This window comes from Cetorhinus maximus, unplaced genomic scaffold, assembly GCF_964194155.1.
Source record: "Cetorhinus maximus unplaced genomic scaffold, sCetMax3.hap1.1 HAP1_SCAFFOLD_330, whole genome shotgun sequence".
In the NCBI taxonomy this organism is placed as follows: domain Eukaryota; kingdom Metazoa; phylum Chordata; class Chondrichthyes; order Lamniformes; family Cetorhinidae; genus Cetorhinus; species Cetorhinus maximus.
Window position 1 is genome coordinate 4,771 of NW_027596279.1, and position 25,987 is coordinate 30,757.

Consider the following 25,987-nt stretch of genomic DNA (forward strand, 5'->3'; position numbering starts at 1 on the left):
TGGATCTGTTCGGCTCTGTTTGGCTCTGTTTGGCTCTGCTTTCCTCTGTTTGACTCTGTTTGGCTCTGTTTGGCACTGTCTGGCTCTGTTTGGCTCTGTTGTCCTCTGTTTCGTTCTTTTTTGCTCTGTTTGGCTTTGTTTAGCTCTGTTCTGCTCTATTTCACTCTGACTCTGTTTGGCTCTGTTTCGCTCTCTTGTGCTCTGTTAGGCTCTGTTTGGCTCTGTTAGGCTCTGTTTGGCTCTGTTGTTCTCGGTTTGGCTCTGTTGTGCTGTGTTGGCCTCTGTTTGGCTCTGTTTGGTTCAGATTTACATCATTCACAGTAATTTGCTTTTATCTTTTTAATTTGAAATCTTGCTGCTTAAATAAAACACCAACTGATTACTGCGGCTCCTGTGAAACTTACATGGCAGACATTCATCACTGAAAGCAACTGACACACGTCAAATTCAAAGTACTTTCATGTCGCATCTCTTTCTGCTTCTGTCTCGCCCCCAGCTCCCTCTGCCCGTCTAGCTCCCAGGTCAATTAGCTGCTTCATGCAGACACGGTGAATTCGTGGGAATGGGTAAAACTCGTGGGGTAAAGAGACTCCTGGATCTCATCTTCCTGGTTCTCCCAGATACTGATTACAGGAATGTGCACAGTGCCGATTATCCACAGTCACTCCCCTCCAAGTTGTTCAGCTTTTTATTTGATTTTCACACTGGATTTCAATGTGAAGAAAGCAGAGCTGTGATAAGCTTTATATTGTTCAGCAGATGTAGTGCAAGAAGATACATGACAGGCCGATGATAACAGTGCTCTTTGGATGTGGTGAGCATCAGGGAAGAATTGGCACCATTACTGTGTCGCTCAATTAGTCTCGTGACAAATCTCGTGCTGGAAATGACAAGAAAACCCATTGAATTTGGTCCGTGTTTTGGTTTCAAAAGAGCCGAATACAAGGTAAGAAAGTGCATCTCGCTCGAGTGAATTATAAAATGGCAGAATGACCCGTGCTGTTGCTATAAAATTATAGAAAGTTACAGCACAGAAAGAGGCCAATCGGCCGGGCGTGCTGGTTTCAAAGAGCAGTTGTGATTGGTTGATCCATCAGGAGTGATATTTGTGCCGGTGCAAACAGTAGGTAGCAATATTCGTACTTGTCCCACCCATATTTTGCTTCACACCAACATGTCTATACTCAGTGCTTTGCAACTTTTCCTCTTCCTTCATTCCCTCACTCCACTTGAACCAAGTGTGATGTTTTCCAGCTCTGAGGCGAAACTTAAACTCTCACTTCTCTGATTCTGGTGGAGCTTTCAAACGTTTCCAATCAATGAAAAATCAACATTCATTCCAACAAATTCAATAACTCGACATTCTCTGACCGGGAATCGAACCCGGGACGCGGCCGTGAAAGCGCCGAATCCTGACCACCAGACCACCAGGGAAGCTACGCCAGCAGTTTTTGATTTCGCTTATCTGCGCTGCTTTTGCCTATTGTTTTTCGGTTCAGATCTCCTTCACCACAAAACTGCCTGTTTAGGTTCAAGATAAACGACTTCTTCAGCCAATGAAAACAACGGTTTCTATGATCTGGAACATGAAATTGACAGTGAGGTGAAATAGCCCCACAAGCTGCTCATGTATAACTTTCAATTTCCAAACCCTCCACCCTATTCGCTGTTGATCCAATGGAAGCGCCGATTCCCAGTCACTGGACATCAGGGAAACTACCAACAAGGCTTGACATTTGGATTATGGAGGCAATTTATGACATTTTTTTTCATTCCCGATCTCTTTCACCAGAAACAACTTTCTCCGACCAATTAGTCTGTTTGGGTTGAACACAAGTGACTTCTTCACCAATGAGATGAACCATTGCTGATGGATGGAACATGAAATCGATAGTTTCCTCCTTTAAAGCCTACCCCTTTGACCGAGCTTTTAGACATCTGACCGGATATGTGTCTCGGTGTCACACTTTGATATATAATGCTCCTGGGGAACGTCCTATGACGTTTCATTAGGGTAAAGGCGCTTTATAAATCTAAGCTGTCGTTTTCGGATATATATGGAAAGGTTCAGACTTTTATCTTTTTACTTTTAAAATCTTGCTGCTTGAAATAAAAAAAAAACCAACCAATCACTGCGGCTCCTGTGAAACTTACAAGACTGAAAGCATCACTGAAAGCAACTGACACACATCAAATTCAAAACACTTTCATGTCGCATCTCATTCTGCTTCTGTCCCTGTCTCGCCTCCAGCTCCCTCTACCCGTCCAGCCCCCAGGTTAATTAGCTGCTTCATGCAGAGACAGTCAGTTCATGGGAATGGGTATAACTCGTGGGTAAAGAGACAACTGGATCTCATCTTCCTGGTTCTCCCAGATACTGATTACAGGAATGTGCCCAGTGCCCATTATCCACAGTCACTCCCCTCCCAGTTGTTCAGCTTTGAAATTGATTTTCACACTGGCTTTCAATGTGAAGAAAGCAGAGCTGTGATAGGCTTATATTGTTCAGCAGATATACTGCAGGAAGGTACATGACAGGCTGATGATAACAGTGCACCTTGGACGCGGTGAGCTCCAGTGAAGGATTGGCACCATTAATGTGTCGCTCAATTAGTCTCGTGACAAATCTCGTGCTGGAAATGGCAAGAAAACTCGCTGAATTTGCTCCGTGTTTTGGTTTCAAAAGAGCCGAATACAAGGTAAGAAAGTACATCTCACTCGAGTGGATTATACAATGGCAGAATGACCGGTGCTGTTGGGAAACATAAAATTATAGAAAGTTACAGCACAGAAAGAGGCCAATCGGCCGGGCGTGCTGGTTTCAAAGAGCAGTTGTGATTGGTTGATCCATCAGAAGTGACATTTGTGCCGGTGCAAACAGTAGGCAGCAAAATTCGTTCTTCTCCCACGCATATTTTGCCTCACACCAACATTTCTATCGTCAGTGCTTTGCAACCAGCCCTTCTCCTCTCCTCTTGCTTCATTCCACTTGAACCAAGTGTGATGTTTTCTAGCTCTTGAGGTGCCCTTGAACCCTCACTCCTCTGATTCTGGTGGGGTTTAAAACGTTTCCAGTCAACGAGTGATCAACGCTCGTTCTAAAAAATCTCAATAACTCGACATTCCCTGACCGGGAATCGAACCCGGGCCGCGGCGGTGAGAGCGCCGAATCCTGACCACTAGACCACCAGGGACGTTAGGCCAACTTATTTCGGTTTGGCTGATCTACGTTGCTTTTGCCTATTGTTTTTCAGTTCAGATCTCTTTCACCATAAAACTGCCTGTTAAGGTTCAAGATAAACGACTTCTTCAGCCAATGAAAACAACGGTTTCTGTGATCTGGAACATGAAACTGACAGTGAGGTAAATAGTCCCACAAGCTGCTCATGTGAAACTTTAATTTCCAATGCCCTCCAGCCTATTCGCTGTTGGTCCAATGGAAGCGCCGATTCCCAGTCACTGGACATCAGGGAAACGACCAATAAGGCTTGACATTTGGATTATGGAGGCAACTTTTGACATTTTTTTGTCATTCCGGACATCTTCCAGAGACAACTTTCTCCGACCAAATGGTCTGTTTAGGTTGAACACAAGCGACTTCTTCACCAATGAGAAGAACCATTGCTGTTAGCTGGAACATGAAATCGATACTTTCCTCCTTTACGACAATTCTTAAAGCCTCCCCCTTTGACCGAGCTTTTAGTCATCTGACCGAATATGTGGCTCGGTGTCATACTTTGTTGTATAATGCTCCTGGGTAACTCCTTATGACGTTTCATTAGGTTAAAAGCGCTTTATAAATTTAAGTTGTTGTTGTAGGATATATATAGAAAGGGCCAGTCTCCTGTTTTATCTTTCATGCTGATACTTTTTGTCTGTGACATTTTAACATGAATTCGCACAACTAATGTGAATCAAGTTTGCGACGTTAAAAACGTTTTAACCCCCTGAGGGAACTGAACCACATTGAGAATCACAGAGGAACAGACACAGAGAGAAAAACATCGAGATTAACAGAGGCGTAAAGAGAGACACACACCCAGAAAGCAAGGGTGTCACAAACTTGGCTCAGTGTTTGTTCCATTTCTGAAAGCAAATTTCCTGAATGTTGACAAATGAATGAAAATCAGAAAATACGGACGTATTTGGATGGGTTTCCTTGTAATTAACTGATAGTTAATTTGGTTAAAATCAAAAATGGTGAAAACTTTAGTCAGCAGGATTGCAACCGTCGTGTTCATATTTACAACAAACGGAAATTATTGAACTTTCACTCACTTAAATAAACAAGCTTGGATAATGCTCTTGCCAGCTTTCAAACCGCAGCTCCATCATATGTGAAGCGAATATGACCTCACTCGCCTCTATAAACCCTGCGCTGTAAAGAGCCCAATGGAGCTGTCTGGAATGTTAAGCGGTGACGTCATGCAGCAGCACTTTGGGTCTTTGTTTTGAAGAAATGGAATTCGGCTGTTCTCATTAGGAATGCTGGAGACAGACTGATCAACAATGTCATCATCAAATGGCACAGCTCAGTAAGAGGACCTTCCACCATGCTGTCTGTGTCAGTTTTGGACAAAGAGCTTTATAATTAATGACAATTTCCTTCTCTTTCTCCTTAGCCCTGTTTTTTTCGCTTTCAAGCCATTGAACAATTCCCATTTGGAAACTCGGTGTTAAGAAGACCAATATTAAAAGCTTCAGCTGGTTCCACACCCGAGCAAATATGTCAGACTTGCTCCAGGGACTGACGTTTGCAGTGCTTTACTTTGGTCAGAAGTTCAAGGCAATATAATTTGCAGGTAAACCTGGATCTTGTTTTTTTATTCATTCACGTGATGTGGGCTTCGCTGTCTGGGCCAGCATTTATTGTCCATCCCTAGTTGCCCTTGGGAAGGTGGTCTGCCTTCTTGAACCGCTGCAGTCCATGTTGTGTAGGTACTTCCACTGTGCTGTTAGGAAGGGAGGTCCAGGATTTTGACCCAGTGACAGTGAAGGAACGGCGATATATTTTCAAGTCAGGATGGTGAGTGAATTGAAGGTGATGGTGTTCCTATCTATCTGCTGCCCTTGTCCTTCCAACTGGTAATGGTCGTGGGTTTGGACGCTACTGTCTAAGCAGCCTTGGTGAATTCCTGCAGTGCATCTTGTAGATGGTGTACATTGCTGCTTCTGTGCATCGGTGGTGAAGGGAGTGAATGTGGATGTGGTGCCAGTCAAGTGGACTGCTTTGCCCTCGACGGTGTCCAGCTTCTTCAGTGTTGCGGGGGCTGCACTCATCCAAGAAAGTGAGGAGTATTCTATCACACTCCTAACTTGTGCCTTGTAGATGGTAGACAGGATTTTGGGAGTCAGGAGGTGAGTTACACGTTGCACGATTCCTAACCTCTGACCTGCTCTTGTAGCCACCGTATTTATATGGCTAGTCCAGTCCAGTTCCTGGTCAATGGGAACCCCCAGGATGTTGATAGTGAGGGATTCAGTGATGGTGATGCCATTGAACATCAAGGGGTGATGTTTGGATTCTCTCGTGTTGAAGATGGTCATTGCCTGACACTTGTGGGGTGCGAATGTTACTTGCCACTTGTCAGCCCAAGCCTGGATATTGCCCAGATCTTGCTGCATTTGGACATGGACTACTTCAGTATCTGAGGAGTCGGGTATGGTGCTGAACATTGTGCAATCATCAGCTAACTTCGCCACTTCTGACCTTATGATGGATGGAAGTTCATTGCTGGAGATGGTCGGGCCGAGGACACTACTCTATGGAACTCCTGCAGTGATGTCCTGGAGCTACGATGACTGACCTCCAACAACCACAACCATCTTCCTTTGTGCTAGGTATGACTCCAACAAGCGGAGAGATTCCCCCTGATTCCCATTAACTCCAGTTGTGCTCGGGCACCTTGATGCCACACTCGGTCAAATGCTGATCTCAAATCATCTCGGGAGTTCAGCTCTTTTGTTTATATTTGAACCAAGGCTGTAATGAGGTCAGGAGCTGAGTGGCCCTTACGGAACACAAACTGCGCATCAGTGAGCAGGTTATTGCTGAGTCTGTGCCACTTGATAGCACTATTGATGACACCTTCCATTACTTAACTGATGATGGAGAATAGACTGATGGGCTGGTAATTGGCCGGGTTGGATCATTCTCACTCTTTCTTTCCCAGTTTGGTCAGGAGAACGAGGAGAGACAGCATAAATTGCAGGGTTCCGGGGAAAAGGTCAGGTAATGGCAGTGACAGGACGGGCAGAAAGACCACGTTCTCCGCTGTAACCATTGCATGATTTCATACAAATAATAGTAGTGTGGGGTAGTTCAGTAGTCGTGGCCGAGTGGTTAAGGCGATGGATTAGAAATCCATTGGGGTTACCCCGCGCAGGTTCGAATCCTGCCGTCTACGCTACTCATTATTTTGGATTTTATCGGCGCACAGACAGAGCTTATTATCGTTTGAATCAAGGGAAAGTGATCCAAACACACCCGTGTTCTCTTTTTTCCGTTCATTTGTCAGCCTTCTGCAAATCTCCAGTCGGAAATGGAAAACAAAACGGAGCCAATTTGGTGACATGATTTCACTCTGGCATTTGTCTCTCCTTGGACATCTGTCACTCTCGGTGTATACCTGTCTGTGTTCCTCTGTGTGGGTCAATGTGGTTCAGTTCCCTGAGGAGGTGAACACATTTTTACGAGCACAAACTGTATTCACATTAGTGGTACAAGTTCACATTACAATGTTACAGTGAAAAATATCAGGATGAAAGAGGCAAGAGTAGTTTGTCTCTTTCTGTGCATGGACTACAACAGCAACTTATATTTATAAAGCTCCTTTTTCCTAATGAAACTTCACAAGGCGTTCCCCAGGAGCATTTTCTGACAAAGTGTGACACTGAGCCACATATTCGGTCTGATGACTAAAAGCTCGGTCAAAGGGGGAGGCTTTAAGAACTGTCTTAAAGGAGGAAAATATCGATTTCATGTTCCAGCGAACAGCAATGGTTCTTCTCATTGGCTGAAGAGGACACTTGTGTTCATCCGACACAGACCATTTGGTCAAAGAAACTTGTCTTTGGTGAAGTTTGTAAAAGTAAACTCCAATACAGTTTGGCGGCCGATACACAACTCCCACCAATGTTTGCTGCCTCTTGCTGTTTCTTAGCTCCACCCAAACTGATTCTACAGGTTGATCCTTCAATCTAAGTTCCTCTCTCACTAATGTACCGATCTCGTTCCTTATTAACAACGCGACCCCGCCTCGTGTTCCTTTTTGCCCATTCTTCCTAAATGACGAATATCTTTGAATATTCAGATCCACCAATCACACTGCCCTTTGAAAGCAGCACACAGGGCCGAATGGCCTCTTTCTTTGCTGTAACTTTCTGTCATTTGTTGTTTCCTAACACCACGGTTAAGATAACTTTTTTATCTTCCATGTGATGCTTTGAATTCAAGACGATAAGCAAATTCAGCGAGTTTTCTTTTTCGAGCACAGCATTTGGAACCGGACCTCTTGAACGACATTTAAATGGCCTCAATCGCAGAGATACAGCTCACCGAGTCCAAACAGGCACCGTGAGCATCAGCCTGTTATGTACCTTCTTGCTGTGCATCTTCTGAGCCATAAGCTGATCACAGCTCCACTTTCTGCACATTGAAAGAAAGTGTGAAAATATTCACAATTTCAAATCTTAACAACCTGCATATTTGTGATTTTCTGTGTGTGCCACTGTGGTTCAGTTTCCCATTTTCACCACCCAAACATTATCCATGTTAGTTCTCTGACTTCATATCAGCAAAAAAAAAAAGCAGTTAACAGGACATTTCTCTCTTTATTTTGAGTGGAGACTGTTCAGCAACTAAACTTCTGGATGTTACAAAGCGGAGGATGATTGAAGTTTTCAGATGATCTTATTAAGTAACTGAGAATGCTCGAGGGGCCGATTGGCCAACTCCTGAACATTATTTTTTATATCCTAATTCAGTGTCAATGTTTGTGCCTAATCTGAATGTGGTAGTGAGGCCGAGCGGGATCAGCCGCTGGTTCAGGTTTCGATCTCTCGAGTGATTTGGGCTTTACTCCCACTGCTGCCAAACTTTCTGGTGCTTTGTTATTTGAGACGCTTCCCAAAAAATCTCCGTGCGGTGAAGGAGCAGCTGAGCTGTGCCGTGTTGTATTTCAGTTGGAAGAATGAGGAGAGACAGTGTAAATCCCAGGGTGACTGCGAAAAGTTGGGGCGATTGCACGGACTGGAAGACCTTCTCTCACTGGAACTCCCTGTATTCATTCTATTCTGTTAAACAAACAACATGCAGCATTTACCCAGTTGTCCTGGCCGAGTGGTTGAGGCGTTTTTCCACGTGGTTCCAATCGTGCCAACTCCCCTTCTTCCCATTCCTGATTGACACAAACTGTCTGCAGAATAAATTATCAGTCAAATGAAAAAGAAAACCACCCAAACACCCCCGTGTTTCTGACTTCAGTTCATCTGCAAACATTCACTAGCAGTCTGAAATTGAACAATAATTGGCCAAGTTAGTGACATCCTTGCTTTCTGGGTCTTTGTCTCTCCTTCGGCCTCTGTCACTCTCGTTGTATGTGTCGGTGTTTGTTCCTCTGTGTGTGTCATTGCGGTTCAGTTCCCCGAGGGGATGGACACATATTCACCAACACAACCTTGATTAATATTGGTTGTGCAACTTCATATTCAAATGTCAAAGAGAAAAATATCAGGATGAACGATGCAAGTGGAGTTTGCAGTGTTTGGAAAGAGGTGGAAGATGTGAATGATGTTATTGATGATTGAGAGGAAGGCATTACAACCTCGAGGATTTTGTAGGTCGATTACCTTCCACAGTTTGAAATTCAGAACAAGCTGAGGCTCCAGGAGGAAACAACATTGACCTCCCTGAATTTTCACATAGGAAATAATGCGCGTGCATGCCCGGCTAGGTTGTGACAGAGACAGGGCGGGCAGAAGGTCCTCTTTGTCTGCTGTAATCATTCTATAACTTCATATAAATACTACAGGCCTATTGCCAACATCTATAGTCGTGGCCGAGTGGTTAAGGCGATGGACTCAAAATCCGTTGCGGTTGCCCTGCGCAGGTTCAAATCTTGCGACTACGTTTTCCATTATTTCTGATTTTAACCCTTGTAAATGGGATCGACATTTTCACAACACCTGCAGTAGCAAAGATTGACCAGTGGGTGGCAGTGGAACCGTGATTGCTCACATCTCATGAAGCAGACGCGGTCTCAGTTATTACTGCATTTGGCACTGTCTCTGTTCATATTAACTTAGATGCCGTTTCTGTTTCTATTACACTAGGACATGTCTCCAATCATATTCGAGAAGGTCATCTCTCAGTTGTTTCTGTAATTGGTTCAATCTCAGTTGTTAATGTACTAGACTATGGCCATAGTACAGTTGGCACTACCTCAGTCATGACTGCACTGAAGCAGGTCTCGACCAAAGTTACAATAAGCCATGCCCCAGTTGTCACTGCACTAGAGCTTGTCTCTGGTTATAGAAAACTAGAACATATTTTTATTTGCATTTCACAAGACTCTGCCTCAGCTATTACTCCAGTAGAACCTGCCACGTGTCTATCAAACTGGACCCTGTCTCAGGTGATGCTGCAACAATACATGCCTCCATTCATATCACACAATTCCCTGTTTCTGTTGTTATTGTCCTAAACCATTACTCTCTTATTGCCGTACTAGTGCATGACTCTGTTTTTATTAATCTCGTACCTTTGCCGGTATTTAATTCATCAGTCACTGCGTCAGTTGTTGTTAAAAAGAGCCCTGAATTATGTGAAGCTGAACGAGACCGTGTATCAGTTTTCTTAAATTGGATCCCGTCAGTGTTATTGCTACACCAGGCTGGTTCGTATTACACAAGATCCTGTCTCAATTATTACTGCACTCGGCACTGTCTCACTTATGTTTCACTAGGTCGCGGCCCTGCTTATAACAAACTCAGTCATGTCTGCACTTATATTCCTCTAGACCGTATTTCAGAACAATTTACACTAGACTCTGTATCAGTCTGTATTACACTCGAGCTTGTCTGTCTTTTTAATTAAAATGGATCCTGTCTTTGCAGAGACGTTGTCTTTGTAACTCTGTCTCTGCTTCTATTCCACTCTCCCTTTCCCTGTTTTTACTCCACGAGATCATGTCTGTCTCTCTTACACTGGTGACAGTCTCCGATATTACGGCCTTAGACTCTCTCTAGGAAGCAATTACTCTGTGCCCTGTCCCTGTAATAACTGCCCTATTTCACTTGATGTTGATCCAGGCCCTGTATCGGTAACTATTGCCCTAGACCCATCTCCGCTATTACAGCAGTAGACCTTGTCTATGATAATATAGCACTCGTCCCCGCCCTTGTTGTTCGTGCACTAGGTCACGTCTTTGCTTAAGTAACATTAGATGGCCTCTCTAGTAATGTCTCTGCTTAAATTGCACTAGCCCCTGTCTCAGTAATTACCACACCAGGCTCTGTCTTTGTTCTTACTACACTATTCTATGTCTCTATAAGGTGAGCGTTGAGTTAGAAATGGGCCTGTGACTTTGGCCTAAAACTACAGGTTTTGACTGTTTGTTCCTCGCAGCTCTTAATATTCAGTTTCATTACAGCCAGCAGTATTACATATGAGACATCGCCTGTTCTGTGTGTCTGTGTGAAAAGAAATCATGCTACGTCTTTCCACAAAGATGAAAGATGTATCTTCACCAGAATGTTTCATTTTATTTTATTTTCCCTTATTCAAACTGTAACTACAGATCGTCAAATTACGTAAATACTCATTGATAGTATATTCTGTTGTGTGCTCTTGTTTAGAAATTCATGTCATTCTAACCATTTCTTTGCTAAGACGGGCACGTTTGTCACCACAATCACTTAATGTCAGTCATATCTCTATCTGAGATAGCGTCTAACTCACTGAAACGTATTGATTTCTCTCTCTCAGAGAAAAGCAAAATACTGCGGATGCTGGAAATCTGAAACAAAAACAAAAATACCTGGAAAAACCCAGCAGGCCTGACAGCATCTGCGGAGAGGAGCACAGTTGACGTTTCGAGTCCGTGTGACTCTTCTTCAGAACTAAGGAAATGGACAAATGCGGTGAAATATAAGCTGGTAGTGGGGGGTGGGGCAGGTTGAGCTGGATAGAGGGGCAGTGATAGGCGGAGGCAAAGAAGAGATGTCATAGACAAAAGGACAAAGAGATGTTGACGGTGGTGATATTAGCTAAGAAATGTGCTAACAGGTGACATTAAGGGTAGAAATCAGGACGAGCAAGGTAGAGATAGCCCTAGTGGGGGTGGGGCGGGGGGAAGGGATCGAAATAAGCTAAAAGGTAGAGATAAAACAATGGATGGAAATACATGTTTTAAAAATGGAAATAGGTGGGAAAAGAAAAAAAATATATGAACTGTTGGAAAAAAGGGGGATCGGAAAGTGGGTGGGGATGGAGTAGAGAGTTCATGATCTAAAGTTTTTGAACTCAATATTCAGTCCGGAAGACTGTGAAGTGCCTAGTCGGAAGATGAGGCACTGTTCCTCCAGTTTGCGTTGAGCTTCACTGGAACAGTGCAGTAGGCCAAGGACGGACATGTGGACATGAGAGCAGGGTGGAGTGTTGAAATAGCAAGCGACAGGGAGGTCTGGGTCATGCTCGCAGACAGACCGAAGGTGTTCCGCAAAGCAGTCACCCAGTCTGCGTTTGGTCTCTCCAATGTAGAGGAAACCGGATTGGGAGCATCAAATGCAGTAGACTAAATTGAGGGAAGTGCAAGTGAAATGCTGCTTCACTTGAAAGGAGTATTTTGGCCCTTGGACAGTGAAGAGGGGGGAAGTAAAGGGGCAGGTGTTGCACCTTTTGCGGTTGCATGGGAAGGTGCCGTGGGAGGGGGTTGAGGTGTAGGGGGTGATGGAGGAGTGGACCAGGGTGTCACGGAGGGAACGAACCCTGCAGATTGCCGCCAGGGGGTGGGTGAAGGGAAGATGTGTTTGGTGGTGACATCATGCTGGAGTTGGTGGAAATGGCGGAGGATGATCCTTTGAATGCGGAGGCTGGTGGGGTGATAAGTGAGGACAAGGGGCACCCTATCATGTTCCTGGGAGGGAGAAGAAGATGTGAGGGCGGATGCGCGGGGGATGGGCCGGATACGGTTGAGGGCCCTGTCAACGACCGAGGGTGGAAAACCTCGATTAAGGAAGAAGGAGGACATGTCAGAGGAACTGTTTTTGAAGGTAACGTCATCAGAACAGATGCGACGGAGGCAAAGGAACTGAGAGAATGGGATGGAGTCCTTACAGGAAGCGGGGTGTGAGGAGCTGTAGTCAAGGTAGCTCTGGGAGTCGGTAGACTTGTAATGAATATTGGTGAACAGTCTATCACCAGAAATTGAGACAGGGAGGACAGGGAAGGGAAGTGTCAGGAATGAATCATGTGAAAATGATGGAGGGTTGGAAATTGGAAGCAAAATTAATAAATTTTTCCAGGTCCAGGCGAGAGCATGAAGCAGCACCGAAGCAATCATCGATGTACCGGAGAAAGAGTGTGGGAGGGGGCCGGAGTAGGACTGGAACAAGGAATGTTCCACATACCCCATAAAGAGACAAGCATAGCTGGGGCCCATGCGGGTACCCATAGCCACACCTTTTATTTGGAGGAAGTGAGAGGAGTTTAAGGAGAAATTGTTCAGTGTGAGAACAAGTTCAGCCAGACGGAGGAGAGTAGTGGTGGATGAGCATTTTTCGGGCCTCTGTTCGAGGAAGAAGCGGAGAGCCCTCAGAGCATCCCGGTGGGGAATGGACGTGTAGAGGGATTGATGTCCATGGTGAAGAGGAAGCGGTTGGGGCCAGGGAACTGGAAATTGGTGATATGATGTAGGGTGTCAGAGGAATCATGGATGTAGGTGGGAAGGGACTGGAAAAGGGGAGAGAGAATGGAGTCAAGATAGCAAGAAATGAGATCCGTGGGGCAGGAACAGGCTGACACGATCGGTCTGCCGGGACAGTCCTGTTTGTGGATTTTGGGCAGGAGGTATAAGCGGGCCGTCCGAGGTTGGGAGACTATGAGGTTGGAAGCTGTGAAAGGAAAATCTCCAGAGGTGATCAGGTCAGTAACAGTCCTGGAAACAATGGTTTGATGTTCAGTGGTGGGGTCATGGTCCAGGGGCAGGTAGCAGGAAGTGTCTGCGAGTTGACCCTCAGCCTCTGCGAGGTAGAGATCAGTGCGCCAGACAACAACAGCACCACCCTTGTCAGCAGGTTTCATGACAATGTCAGGGTTGAACCTGAGAGAACGGAGTGCAGCAAGTTCAGAGAGAGACAGGTTAGAGTGGGTGAAAGGAACAGAGAAACTGAGATGATAGCTTCCCCGATGGTCTAGTGGTCAGGATTCGGCACTTTATCAGCAATAGCCTGGGTTCGATTCCCAATCAGGGAATGTAGATTTTTTTATCTTGTTAAAATGAGTATTAATTACTTATTGATGGAAACGATTTAACAACTCCACCAGAATCAGTGGGGTGATAGTTGAAGTTTCACCGCAGAGTTGGAAATGTCATATTTGGACAAGTCGAGAACAGAGACAGAAGTGGAGTGAAAGAAGGAGAAGAGAAGGGCAGGGTGCAAATCACTGACCACAGAGATGGTGGCGCCAGGAAAAATATGGGTGGGAGAAGGGCAAATGTTGCTGCCTACTGTTTGCACTGACATAAATATCACTCCTGATGGATCAACCAATCACTACTGCTCTTTGACAGCAGCACGCCCGGCCGAATGGCCTCTTTCCGTGCTGCAACTTTCTATAATTTTATGTCTCCCAACAGCACGGGTCATTCTTCCATTTTATAACCCACTCGAGCGAGATGTACTTTCTTACCTTGTATTCGGCTCATTTGAAACCAAAACACATAGCAAATTCAGCGAGATTTCTTGTCATTTCCAGCATGAAATTTGTCAGGAGACTAATTGAACGACACATTAATGGTGCCAATCCTTCACTGGAGCTCACCGCGTCCAAAGAGCACTGTTATCATCTGCCTGTTATGTAACTTCTTGCAGTACATCTGCTGAACAATATAAGTTTATCACAGCTCTGCTTTCTTCACAGTGAAATCCAACGTGAAAATGTGAGCATTTTCAAAGCTGAACAACGGAGACAAGACTGGAAGGGAAGTGTGATTGTGGATAATCGGCACTGTGCACATTCCTGCAATCAGTACTTGGGCGAATCAGGAAGATCCTGGGGTCTCTGTAAGCTGCTATCTGTAAACCGATCACGTTCTGTTTTACGTGCGCACCATCTGACTGCGTTTGCATCAAGCAGCTAATTGACCTGGACGGGCAGAAACAGCTGGAGGCGAATATCTGTCCTGCACAAGTTTCACAGCTAATTCAACAACCCCGCCTTTTCTCCACAGCCATTTATATTTTATTGTCTCTCAGTATTACTGTTAAAGTGAAACACCACACACACCTGATTTAACTGTGAGCTGCCACTTTTCCGACCAATAGGACAATGTCAGCAGCAGTGGAAGTGGTATTTGAAACCAAGCTTCATTATTACTGCCCATCGCCTTGCCTAGCATTGCTACTCACATAGAACAGAATCAAAGCAGCAACAATACGTCATAAGGCCCCACAAGCCTCCTCCGTCATTTTATAAGATCATGGCGGATCCCCAACCTCAACACCAATTTCCCACCCGATCCCGATCGCCCTTCATTCCCTTAGAGTCCAAAAATCAGGAGAATTTTTGGATGTTTTTTCTTCCATTGATCCGAGAGTTCTGTGGACACCTGGTTGAAATCAGCAATAATAAGAAGCACAGTCGGTAAGATTGGAACTTTCCTGGGGAAATCCCAGTGGATTTTAACAGCATCGTTTTCACCACCCGGACACAATGATTGACCAAGGCCCCAATGCTTTCCACTCAATCATCAATAACATCATTCACAGCTTCCGCTTCTCAGATGCACCTCCTTCCAAACATTGTGATCCATTTTCCTCAGGATTTGTTCCTGGATTCAATATTTAGCCGCTTTGTGACCTCATTTTGAAAACAGATCCGCTTCAATATCCAACACAATTTGAATTGCAAACCTGAAGGACAATCAGTGGAAAACAAGTCACTCGGTAACACAAATCCCACGGTGCTCATTTTCAGATTCACAACAGTCAGCTTTTCAATAAAATGAAGGAATTTGACAGTGAAACGATTTAGAAAGTTTGGGTGACTTTTATTTGTGACTCACTCACTCGGGTATTCTGTAAATGCCGTTCCGAGGTTTTGTGACTGGGATATAATGTACCAGCGTTTTCCTGAGTCTGTGCTCGGTGTATTGGGAGGTTTGGTCCAGGTTGGAGTATCTTGCATCCCAGGGATGGGCAGTAACCCGCTGATTGAAGCTGCAGTCGCCGCTTTCTGCTGGCAGCGGGTGATTGGAGAGTGTGGGGCCGGAATATTGCTGCTTTGCTGCTTTTCCCTGTCTCACTCACCGTGGAGCTGAGGAAGAGGGAATAATTCATGGGTTTGTTTGAATCCAATAACTTCATAAATTTCCAGTGTGTTGGATATCAGTGCATGGTAGGTCTAAATGTTTTCTCATTATATTTGAAATGAATATTCGAAAAAAAGCCGCTTACTTTGGAGCTCACTGGATAATAGTGGAGCCGGCAACATTTCCGGGGTCTTGACATTCAGCTCAAGTAGCCAATGAACCGGGAACTGAGTGACAATGAATGCTGAAAAAAAGGGGAAATTTCACCCCTGCGTGGTCGCGAACCACCAACCTTTCGATTAACAGCCGAACGCGCTGACCAACTGCGCCACAGAGACCGATGGAGCCTCTAACCAGCGTGTCAGCGAGTTAAAGCTTCAGATTGCTGCGAACGGAATGACAATTGTTCTCTATCAGTTTTACTCTTCCAAAATAAAGGTTGGGACATTCATTGTGGTTACATGGAAACAGTCTGATCCCACCCACTGCAGACACATCCCTGTCACCGGGAACCAGCTCTCCTACAACCGGAGCTGTCTCCCTTCGAGCCTTTCGGTGCCTTGACTGTTACCAAGTATACTGATTGTCCTGAAGCCGATATTAGGTTTGAATTCCTGATGTACAGTAACGAAAATCCTTTCAATGTCTCAGATCAGTTAATTTCATTGATAACATCAGAGTCAATGTTCCAGCGACTTAAAGAAGGGAAAGGTGCCTTGACTGTCTCTGGTCAGTCAGACAGTTCACCCTTCATTCTCCTCTGATTCCGGTTCCCAAAGAGCTTCTAAAGATTCACAAAGCTGGAGACTGGGTTTTCTGTTTTCGTTCCTTCTACATTTTCCCACCTGCTAACTGACAATACTTTCCAAAATCTCACCTCAATCCCTCAATGCAAGGCGCATCATGTCCAGGGATGAGGAAATTCAGTTTTGTGGAGAGATTATAGAGACCGGGATTGTTCTGTTTAGAGCAAAGACGTTTAAGTGGAGATTTCATGGAGCTGTTCAAAATGATGTGGGTGGGGGCAGTGGGGACGGGCGGCTTGATGGAGCAGATAGGGAGAAACTGTTTCCACTGACGGGGGTCAATAACCAGAGGACTGGGATTTAAAGATAGTTAAGGAAAGACAGACTTGCATTTATACAGCGCTTTTCCTGACCAGTGGATGTCTGAAACCACTTTCAAGCCAATTAAGCACTTTTTGAAATTAAAACAGAAAATACTGGAGAAACTCAGCAGGTTTCGCTTTCCACAGAAGTTGTCAGACCTGCTGAGTTCTACCTGCATTTAACGTTTTTATTTCAGATTTCCAGTATTTTGCTTTTATTGAAGTACTTACTGAAGGAGAGTCATTGTTTTCATGCGGGGAACACGGCTGCCAATCTCTGCTCAACAAACACCCAAAGCCAGGGACTTTACAATGCGCAGAGCTTATAATCTTGGTTGAAGGATAAACAGTGACCAGGACACATGACCATATCCTGCTTTCTTCAACAAACTTCAATCTGCAAATTCTGATGATGGTTCTGGTCAGTTTCGAACACGGCAACTTTTCACATGTTAGCTAAACATGATAACCACTGCCCTGCAGAAACAAGGGAGAGGAGAAAAGCTCAATAGGCCTCACTAAAATGTTAAGTGGTGACGTCATGCAGCAACACTTTGAGTCTTTATTTTGAAGAAATGGAACTCGGCTGCTCTCTTTGGGAATGTTGGGAGACAGACTGATCCAATAATGTCATCCTCAAAAGGCACAGCTCTACAAGAGGCCCATAGTATCGATGTCAGTTTTCCACAAAGAGCTTTGGAGTTAATCTCAATTTCTTTGTCTCTTTCCAAAACTATGATTTTTTTCTCCCTTTCAAGTCCTTGTCCAATTCCCTTTTGGAAACTCTGAGTTAAGAGAAACAATATTGAAAGAGGTGCAGGAGCTGCTGCCGTGTCCATGTTCAGTGTGTGAAAATTAACAAAGATTCCCTGACTCATTGAGGGTTGGACTCTGAATTCTTTTACAATTATTCAAATTTTTAAAATAGTTGATTTCAAATCGAATTTTCAGAAAACAAATGTCTATTCTGATCAATCATCTCCTCATTTTCCTCAGTCGATACCTTTTACCAACATTTCATTGAGCAAACACGCACAGTCACCACAGGGGAAAAAACCACATCATTTGAAACACTGAAATAGTGAAACATTGAAATAATGAAGTTAGCAGTGGAGATGATTTCTGTATGTTACAAAGTGCAGGATAATCTGATTAACTGGCGGAGTTGGTTCGATTTTCCCAATGACCTATTCCTGCTCCTTTGCTTCTGTTCTATTTCGATGATAATACCAGTGAAGGGCATGAGATTAGGGTGGGGTGTTGAAATGGTAAACGACAGGAAGGTCTGGGTCATACTTGCAGACAGACCGAAGTTGTTCCACAAAGTGGTCACCCAGTCTGCGTTCGGTCTCTCCAGTGGAGAGGAGACCGCATTGGGAGCAGCGAATGCAGTGGACCAAATTGAAGGGGGTGCAAGTGAAGCGCTGCTTCACCTGAAAGGAGTGTTTTGGCCCTTGGAAAGTAAGGAGGAAGGCCCCTAAAGAGCCAACTGTCAGTTGTTCTATGTTGTTCTTTCACAAAGTGCTGATCCTTGTTCTGCTATTCACACATTCTGCTTTCTTCCCTTTATGCCACAATCAGTATCTTTTTTCGCCCTTACCACTGTCATTAACACTCCCTTTGTCTTGTGTCCCTGACTCCTTTGTCAACCCTTCCTGAGCCCCCACCTAGCGCTGACCTTCCCACCTGCTCCAGCCAACCCCTCGTATAACAGTATAAACTGCATCACATTTCTGCTTCTCTTTCGCTCTGAAGAGTCACAAGGACTCGAGACATTGACTCTGTTTCTCTCTCCACAGATGCTGTCAGATGGTGAATTTTTCCAGCGTTTTCTGTTGTTAATACAGATTTCCAGCATCCACAGTATTTTAACTTATTAAATTGCTTCTTCTATATTGTTCTGCAGTCTGTCAGCTTTCCACATAATTTTGCCATCTCAGCTGAAGGTTACCCATAGGTTCCAGAAAGGATTGAACTCGCGCCCCCTGACTTACAAGACAAGTGTTGTAACCACTGAGCTATGGAGTCACCTGTTAACTTGAGCTAACGGAAAATCGACCATATTCAGTAAAACGAGGTGGAGGCTGAAGTTCCAGATGGATGACATTTGATAGACCTGGAAATGTCTGAGAGGGAGAACAGGAAATTAAAAGATGCGACATGAAAGCGGCAGAATTTGATGTGTGTCAGTTACTTTCAGTGATGAATTTCTGCCGCGTGTCGCCTTGTCAGTTTCACAGGAGCCGCAGGGATGAGGTTGGTGACACCTGGTTAAAATGAGGAATGAGAACTGTAGTCAGCAGGATTCAAACCTACAGCGGGAGGGACCAATGGATTTGAAATCCATCACCTTAAACATTCAGCCACGACTAACAACAGCTTTCGAGCTCAAATGTGTTCTTGTCCAATCAGAAATGGCTGCAAAATAAGTCACTCGGCCCGTCGTGCCTGTGCTGGATCTCTGGAAGAACAACTCAACCAATTCCACACACCTGCCTTCCCCCCACAACAATTTATATTTGTGTTGACTCTCCGCGTTTTTCCAAACAAAATAAAGTTCACAACCCGCCCTATAGTAATCTAGAATCTCCTCTTATTCTCTGAAAGGGAATTCCTAAAGTTCCCCAAAGTGGCAATGTGACTTAAACTGTGGCAGCGCTGGGATTCGGATCCACCCCTCGAGGGACTGGAAGAAACCCAAGTCCAAATCTTCATGTTACTTGGTCGGGAAAACTTTGTTAATTAAGGGAAACTGTGCATGGATTCTGCAGAAACTCCTTCTTCAAAAGTGAATTAGACAGTTACTTGAAATAGAGAAAAATTAGTCTTATGGAGAGAGAGAATTATATTGAGACGAATTGGTTCCTCTTTAAAAAAGAAGCTGGCACAGAAGAGATGATCTAATGACCATCCAACCTGCTGTACCATTTGATGATGACATTGTTGATCAGTCTGTCTCCAGCATTCCTAATGAGAACAGCCGAATTCCATTTCTTCAAAACAAAGACCCAAAAATGCTATTGCGGAACTGCATTGTAGTCAGATGCACTTATCAGTGGAGTTTCTGTAGTGTAGTGGTTATCACGTTCGCCTTACACGCGAAAGGTCCCCGGTTCGAAACCGGGCAGAAACTTTACCGCAACTTTCACATTTAAGTAACAGGAAAAGCTGCGTTGCTCCTTCTTGTTGTTGAATATTAGCTGAATGCAGTGTCTCACAGCCGTATTGCACTTGCTTATCGCCTTATCTGTTGGAACTCGCCGGGTAACAGGAGAGTTGGCGATATCTGTCTTTTTTTGTTGTTTAATGATCCAATGACAATCCGGGACTGTGAGACAATGAATGCTGCTCCAGCTAACAGCAATCGCTGTTGTCATTGGCTGAAGAAGTCGGTTGTGTTCTAGAGAAACGTGTCATTTTGTCGGAGAAAAGTGTCTCTGTTGAAAGAGGTTTGAAATGAAAATAAAAGGCACAGAAAGCATGGATAAGCCGGGCTGTAAAGCTGCAAATATGGGGGTCTAGTGGTTAGGGTTCGGCGCTTATAAATGTCATGAGAATGATTAATATAAATATGCATTACTTCTTGATTGAAAACTGAAAACGCATATCAGTTCCACCTGAATCAGTGGAGTGGGAGCTGGAGTATTGCATCAGCGCCTGAAATGTCACCCGTTCAACAGGTCGCGAGCAAATACAGAGGTGAAGATAAGGAATGAGAGAAGCGCATGGCAGGCTGCAAATCACTGACTATAGAGACGGTGGTTCACGGCAAAATATAGCGGTAATAGGGGAGATTTCACTGTTTACACTGACACAAACCTCTCCCTGGTCTGGTTCCGAATCTTGTGCCAAATGACAAAAAAATTCTCACTGAATTTACTCAGTCCCATGACGTCAGAGGAGCTGAACACAAGGGAAGAAGGTGGATTTTGCTGGAATGGGTTGAAGATGATAGAATGACTGTGAAGGCAGCAGCAGTGGGGATGGAAATGAAACAATTATAGAAAGTTACTTTGAAAGGGTAGTTGTGATTGGTTGATCAAGAGTGATATTTTTGCCAGTTTGAACAGCAGGAAGATAAATCTGTCCCATTCCCACCCTCATTTTGCACCATCATCCCTTTCGTCAGTTTCTGTCTCATGCCTTGTAACCTATCACAGTCCTTCCGTTTTGTCCTTTCACTCCCCTTCGCCTCTGGACTTGTTTTCCATCTGTTACATCTGTGACTTTTCCAACTCTGATGAAAGATCATCCAGCTGGAAGATTAACTCTCTTTCTCACTCCACAGACGCTGCCAAACCTGGTTTCATTTAATCAGGAATTTCTGTTCATTGTGACAGTTCACACAGTGGTAAGGAAAAGGTTTTCCTTGACCGGGAATTGCCAGTGAAAGCACCATATCCTCAGCACTGAACAGTCACAACTTCCAGTGAAGTAGAGGGCAATTTTAATGCAGAAACAACCAAATCGATTTTTCACAAAGTGGGAAGGAGAAAGACTCAGTTTGAGCGGTGATACTGCTGGAGCAATGGAGAGCTGGGGATCACCCATGGAAGCTGCAAAGTTTTCAGGAATAATGGCGCCTAGCGTGGGGCTCAAATAGATGGCCCTGGAGTTTAGAGTTTCATGCTCTATCGATTGAGCTAACCGGACCAGCATTTAAAGCCGTTCATATTCCAAAATACATCATTAGAAATCCTGATTTCCAGTTGGTGTCTCAGCTTGTTCTGAGTTTAACTCATGTGAATAAAGCTTGTGATGATAAAAATGTGTTCATCCCCTTGGGGAACTGAAACACATTGACACAAACAGAGGATGACAGATAGACATTTACACCGAGAGTGACAGAGGCCGAAGGAGAGGCAAACACCAAGAAAGCAAGGGCGACACCAACTTGGCCAATTATTGTTCCTTTCCAGACTCCAAATTGAGTAAATGTTTGCAGATGAATGGAAATGAATAAACGCGGAAGGGAAGCAGGTAAAGTACACGGGAATGTTGGAAGGTTTTTATTCAATTTAACCAATAACTAACCCTGGAGGCATCTAAAGGAAGATGTGCAGTTAGCCAGACTCAAACCTGCTTCGGGAGACCCCAATGGATTTCAAGCCCATTACTTTAAACACTTGGCCCCAACTACAGGCCTTACGGTGATTTTAATGTTGTTCATATAACATCCCCGAACGGTTCTAGCAGCGATAGAGAGCATTCGGCTCCACATATTCCCGGTCACCCTGCAATTTACACTGACTCTCCTTGTTCTTCCTACCAAAATGAAGATCTTAAAAGGACACCGACTTCGAGCCGATTCTGAGATGATGTGATTGAAAGGGCAACAGACACAGGAGACTGGAGTCTAAACCCAACCCCCTGAGACCGTTCGGCCATGCTATCTCCACTCAATGCACACTAACCATTGCCTTGAGTGGTGTTTGCACTGAATTACAACATAACCAACATAACCAAGATAGTCCATTTTACCTCCCGAGCCCATCATAGTATCAGGTTCAAAGTTACCCCACAGATAGAGGCCATTCAGCCCGTGTCATAGCAACATAGGGCTCAGGAACAGGAGCAGGAATAGGCCATTCAGCCCTTTGAGTCTGTTCTGCTGTTCAATAAGGTCATGGCTGATTTGGTTGTGGGCTCAACTCCAATTTCCTGTCAGCCCGCCATAACCTTTGACTCCCTTGTCTATCAAAAATCTGTCTAAGTCTTCCTTGAATAAATTCAATGACTCAGCCTCCAATGCTTTCTGGGAAAAATAATTCCACAGACTAACAACCCCCCGAGAGAGAAAAAGAAACTTCTCATCTCCGTCTGAAAAGGGAGACCTCTTACTCTTCTAGAAACTAACTCGCCTGGTCCCACTCCCTCGCCTTTTCCCCGGAGACCTGGATTTTCTGTCCAATCCTCTCTTGAAATCCACGATTGAACCTGCCTCCCCTACACTCTCAGGTAGTGCATTCTAGATCCTAACCACTCGCTGTGTAACAGAGAAACCCCTTTAGAATTATTGGCTTCGGGACAATCAGAATATTTGGTAACAGATAAAACACTGAAAGTTTCAAAGGGAGATAGCAACTGTTGTAGGAGAGCTGGTTCCCGGTGACATGGATGTGTCTGCAGTGGGTGGGATCAGGCAGTTTCCATGTATCCACAATGAATGTCCCAAATTTAATTTTGGGAGAATGAAACTGATAGAGAACAATTGTCATTCTGGTAGCAGCAATCTGAAGCTTTAACTCACTGACCCCCTGCTTTAGGGTATCTCGAAGAGTCAACTTTCATCAGTCTTTGTTGTACAATTGATCAGTGCATTCAGCTGAGAACTGAAAAAAATCGGTGGTTTGAGGACACCCAGGGGCGAATCCCTCGTCGTTTTCTCCCCATCAACATTCATTACCACACAGGTCTGGCTGGCTCTGTGGATCTGAAACTACAGGAAAATATCGCCCAACGTTGCAAGCTCGACTTTTGCCCTCTGAGTTCCGACAACAACCTTCATTTCTGAACTTTCATTTCAAAGAATATTCTGAATATTCATTTTAAAGAAAATAAACGATCATGTACCTCCATCTAGCCCAGTAGAAATCTATGAAGTTATTGGATCAAACAAACGCATCAATTTTTCTCTCTTCCTCAGCTCCACAGCGAGTGAGACAGGGAAATGCACCAATTATCCAGCCCAACACTCTCCAATCAGCCGCTGCCAGAAGAAACATCCTTTAAAACTATTATTATTTTGCTGAATTTTATTTTGAGAAAGAGTGAAGACTCTGGGAGGTGGTGGCTTAGTGGTATTGTCACTGGGCTAGTAATCCAGAGACACAGGGTAATCCTTTGGGGGCCAGGGTTGGAATCCCACCTAGAATTGAAAGTCTAATGGTGACCATGGAACGACTGTCATAAGAACCCATCTGCTTCACTAATGTCATTTAGGGAAGCAAGAATGACACCAGCCTGGTTCTGTTTTTGTTCTATTTCCCAGTGCAGGTTTCGTGAATGTTTTCCTGAATGAACGGAAATTCGAAAATTCTCGAGTGTTTGGATGGATTAGATTCAATTTAACTGAATTCTTCAGACAGAGAGTTAAAACCAGGGAAAAATGGGAAGCGGAAAACCCCAATGGATTTGAACTCCAAAGCCTTAACCACTCGGCCACGACAACTGACCCTCTGCACAGTTTAATGTTGTTGGTATGAAATCATAAATGCCTACAGCAGAAAAGGAGCACATTCGGCCCATCGTGTCCGTGTCGGATATCTGGAAGAGCCATTTAACTAATTACATAAACCCACCTTTTCACCCACAGCAATATATATCAATTCTGTCCCTCCACGTCCTTCCTGTTAAAATGAATGACCGCACACATACCCCAAAATAAAATTTGAGCTGGCACTTGTTCGACCTGCTGTTCAAACTGCTCATGTACAACTTTCAATTTCCAAAGCCCACAAACCTCATCACTGTGGCTCCTGTGAAGCTGACAAGGGAACACACGGCAGAAATTCATCACTGAAAGTAAGTTAAACACATCAAATTCTAAACACTTCCATGCTGCAGCTGTTTCTGCTTCTGTCCCTGCCTCGCCTCCAGCTCCCTCTGCCCGTCAAGCTCCCATGTCAATTGGTTGCTTGATGCAGGAAAAATTAGTTAGCAAATCCAATTTTTCCCTGGAAAGCAGGGACAGGAAATGTAAGACACGAGGCTTTGAGTTGGGATGGGTTTACAGGAGCTCATTTTCCTAATTGTCTGAGATACTGATTACAGTGCACAGTATCAATTATCCACAGCCACACTCTCCTTCCAGTCTTGTGCAGCTTGTTAAGCTTTGAAATTGTTAATATTTTCACACTGGATTTCAATGTGTTCAGTCGATGTACTGCAAGAAGGTACACAACAGGCTCATGATAAAAGTGCCTGTTTTGAAAAGGATGCTCCATCTCCATATCATTATGTTTATCCAGAAGCCCTGTTAAAGGTGCAAGAAATATTTACTGGAGTGATGCCAGAACTGAAAAGTTATAACTTTCAAGAACGATTGAACAGGTTCAACAGGTGCTCTCTGGAAAACAGTGTGAGGGATGACTTGATCGAAGCTGTGAATGTTAGAAAAGTGTTTGGAAGATGTTTCCACTTGCAGACAGACAAGAATCAATATAACTTAGTCATCAATAAATCCAATGTCCATTTCAGAAGCAACGTCTTTGACCAGAGAGAAAGGCTGAAAATGATAGAAATACTTGGCATATCTGGAAATTTCTTTGGATTGAGATTCAGAGTTATGTTTTCAGGTCTGTGCACTGACTCAGTACAGTTCTGCTGAAAAGTCACAGGCCTGAAAGGAAAAATATGTCTCTCTCCACTGACGCTACCAGGCCTGTTTCGAATTCCAAAATGTTCTATTTCTATTTCAGATTTACAGCATCGCTTTTCTCTTTTCCTTGGATGAGAATGTAGAACTCATTTCAAGAAGGATTTGAGATCCAAGTCTGAGCTGCACACTCCTGGGTAAAGTCACACAGTGAAAACATCATTCACCAGCTGAATGTGGAAATGATTCACTCGATCATCTGATGAGTTGACACAGCAGCAGTCAGATCTGATGGAGAAAATTCAAGTAGTTCATGTGTACAAAGTTTGGTCACCAGTCACCAGAGGCTTTAAAAGTTCAAAGATTAAATCCGCAATAGGCACATTCTTACTGGCAAGACAGAGTTTAAATGTTCAGTGTGTGGAAAGAAAAATAACTTCTTCACCTCACCTGCTAAGAATCCAGTGAATTGACATCTAACTGTAGGGGTTTGTTCTGCTGTTAATTACACCAAAGACAGAAGTACGGTACAGGCGTGTGCACCTTGTTGCCTCAATTGATTTAATAATTTTATACCTTGACACTAAATCTTTAGTCATCATCGGATCATCAAAAATAATTTTAGATGCAACAGCATCGGCTTCTAATGGCGGACCTATCACCCAGCATTCACAGCGGCAGAGAATGTGCCCTATCCAGAGCCCCAGAGATATGAGCATGCGCATTGCAGTGTGTAGTTGGCACCTGCGCATTGCTATTTCCTGTCTGAGCACGCGCAGTGCTATCCTGTGACCAGAGCGGCAGAGTGGGTAAGAAAATGGCGACTGCAGCAGAATAACAAAGATGTGGGTGGGTGAGCAGGAGGAATGGAGCTAGTGGAGTGGGCAGGGAGGCTTCATAAACACTTGGTGCAGGCCCCAGACGCTTAATAGGAAACTACCGGTCCCGTGTTTGTAGCAAACAGACCGGAAATAGCTGAATATCCCTCTGATCGGCCCGGGGGAGCGGCTGTGCAGCAGGGCGCATGCG

The 25,987-nt window shown here is 44.4% G+C and overlaps 3 non-coding genes across 3 annotated transcripts; 2 read left to right on the forward strand and 1 right to left on the reverse strand.

Moving 5' to 3' along the window:
* Positions 1-3,122: 3,122 nt before the first annotated feature.
* Positions 3,123-3,194, reverse strand: trnae-cuc (transfer RNA glutamic acid (anticodon CUC)). The gene has a single exon. It is a non-coding gene; the product is annotated as a tRNA-Glu (tRNA).
* Positions 3,195-6,325: 3,131 nt separating this feature from the next.
* Positions 6,326-6,407, forward strand: trnas-aga (transfer RNA serine (anticodon AGA)). Its single transcript has one exon. It is a non-coding gene; the product is annotated as a tRNA-Ser (tRNA).
* Positions 6,408-19,701: 13,294 nt separating this feature from the next.
* Positions 19,702-19,774, forward strand: trnav-uac (transfer RNA valine (anticodon UAC)). The gene has a single exon. It is a non-coding gene; the product is annotated as a tRNA-Val (tRNA).
* Positions 19,775-25,987: the final 6,213 nt, after the last annotated feature.